The sequence below is a fragment of the Neltuma alba genome, unplaced genomic scaffold, assembly GCF_004799145.2.
Source record: "Neltuma alba isolate B1F8T4 unplaced genomic scaffold, ASM479914v2 tig00012727_pilon, whole genome shotgun sequence".
In the NCBI taxonomy this organism is placed as follows: domain Eukaryota; kingdom Viridiplantae; phylum Streptophyta; class Magnoliopsida; order Fabales; family Fabaceae; genus Neltuma; species Neltuma alba.
This window is the reverse complement of record NW_021637149.1, coordinates 104,868-114,812: the sequence shown is the minus strand read 5'-3', so window position 1 is coordinate 114,812 and position 9,945 is coordinate 104,868. Positions and strand designations below refer to the sequence as shown.

Here is a 9,945-nt window from a genome sequence, read left to right as displayed (position 1 = left end):
TTGGAAAAATAAGATGATTGGCGACAATTAAATAGGCAATGTTAGTTTTTTCCCCCTCCCAAATGTTGCAAGGATAAAGAATTGACGATGCATGTTTATCAACTATTAGTTATCCTAATGACAACGTCACCTGTTATGTTTGGATGAGATTCAGACTAAAGTTATAAAGACAGGAGGTGTAGCAAATAAGTCAATCAACACATTCATTTGTATTTCTGCATGCCAAATCAAAAGTAACAATCAGCTTTATATTTTTTAAGTAACAAATATGTGGGTGCCTATTGATGTGTTTAAATGTGTGCGTGACGATATTATTTAGGGAAAAAATTGGTTAGGACTGATGCGTATTCTTTTTGGAATTTCTAAAAGCTCCAAATTTCTTAATTTTAGAAGTTTGTCTATACAAGATTTAATTACTATTCTCATATTTTCCAGTCATCCGATAAATGCAAAACTCCACTGCTAGTGGCCTTGTCGGCTTGAAAAAAAAGTCGTGCTCATTGGCTTTTTTTTGTCGTGTTGGGCTTTGGCTTATGGCCCAAAAAAACGTTTAGTTTCGTTGACACAGCCCTTGATTTTTCGGCCAATAGCCCAATGCGAAGCCCCCGGTTTTGGAGCAAAGAGACCCCTTCTGCCTCGCCGCTGGCCAACCGTAGTGGCGCCATCGCCTCCGCCGCAACAAGCTTCGAAGCGTCTTGTAGCTACACAGATTGTGAGTCTTGAGGACTAAGATGGTGAGCCAGAGGCAGCGACTTGCTAGGAAAAGATTCAAAGGGGAGCACCCTGAATTGTTCCCAAAGCCAGAGCCGGCGCCCCCAAAAGACCCTGACAAGAAGAAGAAGAAGAAACAGAAGAGTCTGCGCGTGCGCAAAAAGGGAGAATCGGGTGTTACTAATAAATCCTTTAAAAAGAGTTTCAGAAAACACCCACTTAGAGTTCCTGGTATGAAGCCTGGAGATAGTTGTTTCATCTGCAAAGCTAAAGACCATATTGCTAAGTCCTGTCCCGAAAAAGCTGAGTGGGAAAAGAACAAGGTTCGAACTTAGTTCTACTTTTGTTAAATACTATACCACAAAAGAACTTAGGTGTAGGGAAACTCAAAGACTTTGACATTGCTTTCTCCGAGCCTCCTTAATACGATTATGAATGATGCCTTCTGAAGACAATTGTCTTTGCAAACGAATAATGGGATGATTGAATCAATATAAGCTGATATGTCACATTGACGTGTCTTAATGATTAGCTTGGTCCTTGCAGATATGTTTACGTTGTCGGCGGCGCGGTCATAGAGCGAAGAATTGCCCTGAGGTGAAAGATGCCGCCAATGGTACAAAACTATGCTATAATTGTGGAGAAACTGGACACTCACTTTCAAAATGTCCACAGCCTCTTCAAGATGGTATCTAAAATTTTTTCTACCTTTTATAACGTGGTTGCATATTTGCATCATTTCTCGATATGATAGTTTATACTACTCTTCACAAAATGTTTGCTATTTGTAATTAAAATTCTCAATCACTCCGGGAATAGGTGGAGTCTTAATCTGATCTGCATACTAAGTATTTGGCTTTCCCTAATTGGCACTGACTTTGTACTAAATATATATATATATATATAATGAAATATGGAAGTTGCAGTATGAATCCATCTGTGCATGCATCTGGTCTAGGAGATAAATATAGTTATGCTATGGCATGTCTCTGGAGAAGTCGATATTATCACTTTAGTTCTAGACTTGTTCCATAGAATCATATTATCTTCAGGAAGACGCGCCTGGTTTTCTTTATACATCCATGCGGGGTACTAAGTTTACATGAGAAAAGGGTTTACTTGGCAAATTTATGTGGTGCTTGAAGAATATAATGACAAATATCATAGCAATACAAGCTCATCTGATTTACACTTTCAATCCCTTCAGGGAAACAACGATTGACACACTCTAGTAAAAGTCCTATTGTACTCCTGTGTGATTAACGTAATGATTTGGATATTTGAATGACATTATTACTTCCCTTGGAGATTGGGGAAATACATAAGACAGAGACCCCCGGATTCTATTTCTTCATACATATTGGTACCCAGCGGTTGGTTGTTGATTTGGTACTTGAATATTGAACATCTGCCCCTAACTTGGATGCTTTAGTACTACAAATATTTGAATGATGTAGTCTACAAGTAGAGAATCAAATAAGTTTCATTCTATAAGATGCCTAATCAGTCAACATGGGACGTGTCTCTTAGTTGTACTGCCCAAGAACCTAGGTGATTTGCCTTCTATAAATATTTTTTACGATGGTAAAATACCTCTCTCAATGTGGGGCTGTTAACTTCTGCCTCTTGATAAGTACTCAATTTTTCAAATTTGTTTTGCTGGTATTTTAATCTGTTGCTTTCGTTTGTTTTATTAATTCTCATGGTATAAAATTGTTCTGTTGGTTATGCAGGGGGGACAAAATTTGCTGAGTGCTTTGTGTGTAATGGACGTGGGCACTTGAGCAAAAACTGCCCTCAAAATCTCCGTGGCATCTATCCCAAGGTATTGTAATTCAAGGCATTTATTATGCCAATAGCCGATATGTTTGTACGACAATAGCATAAAACGAATTTATTCATTTGATGCATCTATACATCATGTACCTTTGTGAACTGAGGCCACCCGCTTATTATCATTTGTTTTATTCAGGGTGGTTGCTGTAAGATATGCGGTGGTGTGACGCATTTGGCAAAGGATTGTCCTGACAAAGGGAAACGAGAGTCTGCTGCCGCTAATAGGTCTATGAATGCTGGTAAGATTTCTACAACATGCTAGATTGTTTTATTTTCTATGTTTCGTTTTTTATTTTTTGGTGAAAGCTTGATTCTGTGCTTCTGTTTTTGATGTAAAAATACTACAAATTTACTTTATATAATATCTAGTTCTTTCTCTGAAATTTCAACCGGATCATTGCCCTGTTTTGCCGGTTCAAACTGTGCAGGATGGTGGGTAACAGGTTTAGTCGTTTGTTGTGAATTAGTCTCAGCCTGCATGCTAAAACATGCAAAATTTTGAGAAGTAAATTGTTAGCATCTGGTTAGAACACTATATATTTGGAAGATCGTGATGTGATTTTACGAAGCATGAGTAGTAACTTCAAGAAGTATTGATGATAACTTATGTCTTTTGTGTTGAGACTGGAGAGTAATTTTGATTATTGGAGTCCTTAGCTGTCATGTTTTAAGCTTTTAAGTCTGATGTCACTTCCATTTTTCCTCTTTTCTTGCAGCCACTGGAATTGATGGAGGCCCCAGAAATCAGGTGACCAAACTTGTGAGCGGCGATGATCTTGAGGATGACTTCGTGGCAGATGACTTTTCTAATGTGGATAAGCCCTCCAAATCTAAAAATGCTAATGAAAAACCAAAGAAGAAGGGTCCCAAAGTTGTAAACTTCTAATGAAATTTTATATCACGGCATGTTTTGGGCATTATTTGTTTCCATGTGTAAATTTAAAATCGATAAATTATCTTCATGAAAGCACTATAGCATGGACACGATGAAAGTTACTGTTATTACTTTTTGCTCTGGCCCGAAATTGTTCAATTTGCAAAAGGAATTTGATAAAAGAATAGGGAAAATTGGAATTAAGGATCTATTAACAAATATATTACTTTTTGTCCTTAATATAAGGTCTAGTTGGCTAATTTGAGTAGATTAAGAAAACAAATTGAGTTAGTTATTTATAATAAATATGTATTTTTTAAAAAATTATTCTTACTAATTAAATGTATTAGTTAGAACTATTATTATTATACTGATTATTTTGAGAAAAAATGAATAAATATGAAAAACAAAGTAGATTGGTTTTTTATATTTAAGATCAAAATAATAATCAAACTAACTTTTATATTAGGGACAGGGGATTTGGTCAAACATTTGTGGTTATTTTCTATGCTTTGTATTTTTATTTTTCATGTGTAATTTTGGTTTTTGCCCCCCAGATATTTTAGCCAACAGGCTAATCCGAATTTTCCCAGAAGGAATATTGCAGTTAAAAAATGACTAAGATAAACAGTTTGAGGGACTTGAATTTGTAAATGAAGCTCTTAATAACTTTAATGACATAAAATGGCAAAGATCCACTGTTTAACAAGTAAGATGGAAGATGGATGTTACTGCTATTCTATATCTAAACAATATCCACCGCTAACATATTTTTAAAAGAAAAGGACCCAAAATCTCATTATTTATACAACTCGAAAGCGAAAATTATGGGGGAAAAGACATTATGCAACGTTTGGTTCATACGAAAACTAATTTCCAATAATAAAGTTTAAATATTAGATACACATGCACATAACATCATGATCATCCATTGTGAATAGAGTAATTTCAACCTTTGTTTGCCTCCTCAAAATTCTCCTTCTCTCCGTTTTTGTCTCAGGCTGGACTTCCTTGTCTTCTTCCCCTCAATAAGGATCTCTTCCTCTGTCTCTCTCTGTTCTTTCTCGTTTCCTTTCTCATTTTCTCACTTACCATCACACTTTTCTCATAGACAACATGGTACGTTCCCACGACTCTTCTTCATTCTCTATGTTGTTTGTGATTCTGTAAGAAGGGGCTCTAGAAACAACTCTCTATATGAAAAATTCTAAAACACATTTCTTACGTATTAAATAAATTAAAGGAGGCAACGAAAATTCACCAAAATAATTGTTTTCTTGGGTGAGAAAGTTGTGCTGATGCTTAAATATGTTTACCATGCAAAAAAAATACAGGGTAAGATTTTAGGTTGAAATGATGTTTGACATGAGATCAAAACTTTTGGTCAATACAAATAAAAGAGATAATAAACCTGCATTAGTTGTGTTTAAAAGAAATTTAATTTTATGTGCACTTTTTTATGAATTAAGTTTCTCAGTCTTGTTATAACGTACTCATATCACCTTTATTGTTTGCAAAATAAATTTGGATTAGGCGAATGCGGCGTCTGGAATGGCGGTAAATGATGAGTGTAAACTCAAGTTTCAAGAGCTAAAAGCAAAGAGAAACTATCGTTTCATCGTGTTCAAGATTGAAGATCAAGAAATAGTGGTGGACAAAGTTGGAAACCGAAATGCTAGTTACGAAGATTTCACTGCGTCTCTTCCTTCTAACGAGTGTCGCTATGCGATCTTTGATTTTGATTTCATTACTGATGAGAATTGCCAAAAAAGCAAGATCTTCTTCGTCGCCTGGTACTTTTAGATTTATTTGCGCATACTTTGTGTGCCATAGCCTATTCAACTGCATGTAATCACGTATTGAAATTGAGATGACAAGTATTTGTGTATTTGCGTGTGTTTCTGGTAATGCATTTAACTTCAGTTTTCATGATTCTGATATGAAGGTCTCCGGATACATCAAAAGTGAGACAAAAGATGGTGTATGCCAGCTCCAAGGACAGATTCAAGAGGGAACTTGATGGCATTCAGTTTGAATTGCAAGCGACCGATCCTAGCGAAATGAGCTTCGACATCATAAAATCAAGGGCATATTAATACGTTATCATGTGATTATCCTCGTAGTTTCAATCTTCACCCTAACACTTTTTTCTGCAGCATTCTTAATCTTCGTTTTCCTTGTCAGTTGTTTTCCTCCATGTTTGTTGAACTGCCATGTATCCTAACTCCGTAGTTTGATGTAATACTAAGAATCCAAAATACTCTTTGTAATGCATTTCACGCTCGTTAGTTGTCTTGGCTAAAGGTACACACTGCATTGTTTCCTTTTAAATGTCAAATATATTTCACTATGACTAGCTCTTACCATTTCCTTTTTTTCTTTTTCCTTTTTGGTTTTTTTTTAAATCTTACGTAGTTTGGTTGTATGTACAATCAATAACATTAAGAAATCTTATTCAATATGTAGAGTTGGTTACATAGATTGCTTCATATTATAAAGATTTGATAGAGTTTATGTTAGTTATATATCGAGAACCTAACACAACTTTCCTCTTATATCCGGACAAATAACTATGTTGCATGTACATACAATATCCAAAATTTAACATGCACAATCTGATTCTGACTTTGGGAGCCACGTCAATTATAAATGGTACGTAATATTTTTTCGCGCAAACAGTTATACTTTTAATGAGACCACCTTGGAACTGCACAAAGAGGCAGACCCTTGTCCATGTAAAATGTAAACATGGTTCTATAAGTCACATTTTTTTTTTGTTCCCCAATTTGAACTGAAATGAGCGAAGAAGAGCCATTGGTACTATTTTCATCTGCCTGGAAGCAATGTCCTTCCCTAAGCAGATACGAGGCCCGGCCTGCAATACCATAGATAAGGTCCTAGAATCAAGACACCATACTTCACAAAATATTTTAAAATGAGAGAACAATGATACTAACATTAAATGCTATGAATGTGGATGGAAACTCAGTTTGAAAAACTCCATCTTTAAGCCACCTTTCTGGTCGAAATTCTCCAGCATTATCCCCCCGGATGTAAGACATTCTGCCCATAGCACAGGGCATATAAAATACTATATCCTCTTTCTTTACCCTGTACCCACCAGGAAGGATATCGTCCCTTTCTGCCTTTCTCCCATCCTAGAACCACACAAAACGCAGATGCATCAAAATGTAGATTGCATTTTCTGACATTTGAGTACGCCATGTTAACATGATAAGAATCCGAGCAAACGCGGCCTAGGAATGCAATTTGCAATATAAGCAGATTACATAGGTCAGTTTGTCTAAGGAAGCAATTGTGGAATTAATATCTCAAAGTGAGCAAGTAACATGTGGTAATAAGAGTCTAAGAATATACAATTATAGGTGGTTTAATTTCGAGTTAGTTTTAAAACCCACCACTGGGACAGCAGGGTGCAGTCTCAAGGTCTCGGTCAATGCTACGTGGAGATAATGCATTTTCTCAACGGTCGAGTCAGTTATCTTCTCCATAAAGTGATCAATGTCAAGACCGTTTGGTTGGCAACAAGTGACATCCTTGATTTCTTATACAATGCTTTCCTGTACTAAAGGATACTTGCAGAGCATGTAGAGAACCATGGTACAGTGTTTGCACTCATGTCTTTGCTAGCGATTATAAAGTTCAGAATTATGTGTCTCAAGATATTGGTCATTTATATCCTCTGTCTCCTTCTTAAGGTGTATTTGGATTGGTGGTGATAGAAGTAACTTTTTTTCAATCTGATTTTTACAGAAGTCAGATTAGGTAAAAATTAGATAATATAATGTGATTTATGTTTGGATTGGGTTTTGTAAAAAAATCAGTTTAAGAAACTGAAACTTGTTTAATTGATAAATAGAAAAGCAAGTTTGAATACAAAATGACTTAAAAGAACATTGATTTTATCAGGTAGTATATATCTAATATATATATATAATGTGACCATTTTAAAAGAAGTAAGGAAAATAAAATTATTAAAAGTAAAGAAATTTAATTTATTATTAGAAAGAAATTATATAATGTGACCATTTTAAAAGAAGCAAGGAAAATAAAATTACTAAAAATAAAGAAATTGAATTTATTATTAGAAAGAAATTAAGAAATTATATATATAATGTGACCATTTTAAAAAAAGTAAGAAAAATAAAATTACTAAAAAAACTCAAAATACTGTAACCTTCCTTCCCATTTCACTGTATCGGTATTTTGCCCACTGTGAAAAGCAAGATCCATCAGCTTCATCCCAAAAGTCCATTTGGACTCAAAAGCTAGATTGCAAAAATGGTATGCCAAACATGACTTTTAAAAAAAAAAAAAGAGCTTTTGTTGGTTAAGATGCACGTTTGGGATCTCAAAGAGGCTCTTACTCTCTACCAAGTACCTTGAGAGTATGTCCTCCTTATCACTCTGCAAACCACAGGTTTTGACGTTGATCGATAATGATCTTTAAATTACTAGATGGAGAGTTTTACTTGTATTTCCTTTTTTTTTTATTGGAGTGAAAAATTGAAATTTTGTATTTCAGAGAAAACGAAAGAGTTCATTCAAATTGTATAAGAAACTTCGAGGATGCAATAGATGTTATTGAACTCACCGAATCCTGCTGAATTGCCGGCAATTCCCTTCTTGTCCTAATGAGTCCGTGCACGAAATCATCCATTAACTTGATGCTCTTCTTGAGGGAAGCTTTAGAACCAACGTTAAGAAACTTCTTGAGCAGCCAAGATGGATCAACATGGCGCCAATGCACTATTGCATTTGAATCGTCAAAGGCTTTCATGAATGCTCTTCCCTCATTGCTCGATCCCTCCAAGCAATTCAATTCCACTCCAAAGCCAACTTTAAAAATAGAGTCCAAGGTGCATCTCATCAGCATATCTTAGAGAGCGAACCAGAAGTACATCTTCAAAGCAAGTTCTTAGTTTCCTTATAATTCACTTACCTTGATTAGGTTGTTAAACATAATACAACACACTTTCAAATTACATTTAACCACTACATGTTTTGTCATGTTAGGTGTCCACATTTATAGTAACCGGTCTACATTTTAGTAACTTCCGTATAAAAATTAACGGAACTCTCAAGACTGGCCTGCATATCGAACACCTGATCGGCACGGCAAAATTCCGAGATAACTCCATCCATATTGGCGGCGTTCTGTCTGAAGACAGAGCAACTAAAGTCTCTAAGCACTCTCGCGGAAAATTCATAACTGGCAAGCTTCCTCTGCTGCCTCCACTTGTCACCATCGACCGCGAAAATCCCCAGTCCAGAAAGATCGCCGATGATTTGTTGGTTATACCGGCCCTTAGTGTAATTACCGAAAAGGGTTTTCAGCACGTGCTCGATGTTTCGCGTATCTGTAGTGTACAGCGCGCTGTGATCGGGAGCAACAAGTCGAGTTGGGTCCTTTCAGAGAAATAGTCATGGAGTCTGGTGAAATAGAGGAGCTGGCCAACGACGGTGCCTTTGACGGGAGGGTAAGCTGGGTCCTAAAGGGATTTTCCGACGAAGCAGGACAGAATGAGGAGAGAGGAAGCGAGGAGGAGGAAAAGAAAGGAAAACGAAGTGAGAATGAAGAGTGTGCAGAACACGGCCATGTTTTCTGATGATCGACGAATATGCGGGACGAGAATTCGAATGACAATGAAACGAGAAAAGTAACGGGCTAGGCCATCTATTGTGTGGGCTAGCCCATTTTGTGTCGGTCAAGTCCAATAAGCATGAAGCCCATTTAGAAACTGCTAGGTCCTAAACTCCTCATGTCAAGTATTTATGCTAAATATAATCGGTACGCAATGAAAGTTTTTAGAAGGTAACGAGAAGCAAAGCAGCGGTCAAAGCATTATCAGATAATGCTTTTAGATGCAGCAAGAAATGAAAAATGTTCATACTGCCTCCCTAACTTCCCAAATGAATCATTGTTGAGATTTTAGAACCAAGTTTTTATTGATACGATTCTTCTAGTTCAAAAGATATCAAATAATCTTTTGAAGATTTTTTAAACTTGGAGTTGTGAGTTTGAATCATCCGTAAAGAATATTAAGTGCGTGAGTTATGAAAGGAAAAAAAAAAAAAAAGTGTCCAATGCACTAATTAAAGACCCTACATCGACGAGAAAATCACTTAAGGGAAGGCTTTGTGTGAAAAGTCTTTGAGAATGTCGGATCACTTGGACACGGCAAATAAATCCCCAAATTTGGTTTTCTTCTCTGATTAGTTTGTTGAAATGTCAGGGGGATAGAGACCTTATTGAGAGTGACAGAAGAGCCTTGGCCTTGTTTTTCATTTTTGGGACCAAAGAAATATTTGGTTAGAAAGCAAGTTTGTCGGAAAAAAGAAGCGTTCATCTCTCTTGCCTTCTCAAACTACCTGCATTGATATTGCCTCTTCTACCCGTTTAATTGACAAATTCAAAGATAAACCTGAAATTTTTTTCTTGATGAAATTTTACATTTTGCAACAGTTCAATAACTAATGATGCCCACATTTGTTTCCAAGAT

General features: G+C 36.2%; 2 pseudogenes; one reads left to right on the top strand and one right to left on the bottom strand.

Moving 5' to 3' along the window:
• Positions 1–611: 611 nt before the first annotated feature.
• On the top strand, positions 612–5,517 carry LOC114730334 (zinc finger CCHC domain-containing protein 9-like; annotated as a pseudogene).
• Positions 5,518–5,954: 437 nt separating this feature from the next.
• On the bottom strand, positions 5,955–9,042 carry LOC114730272 (cytochrome P450 704C1-like; annotated as a pseudogene).
• Between the last annotated feature and the right edge of the window lie 903 nt (positions 9,043–9,945).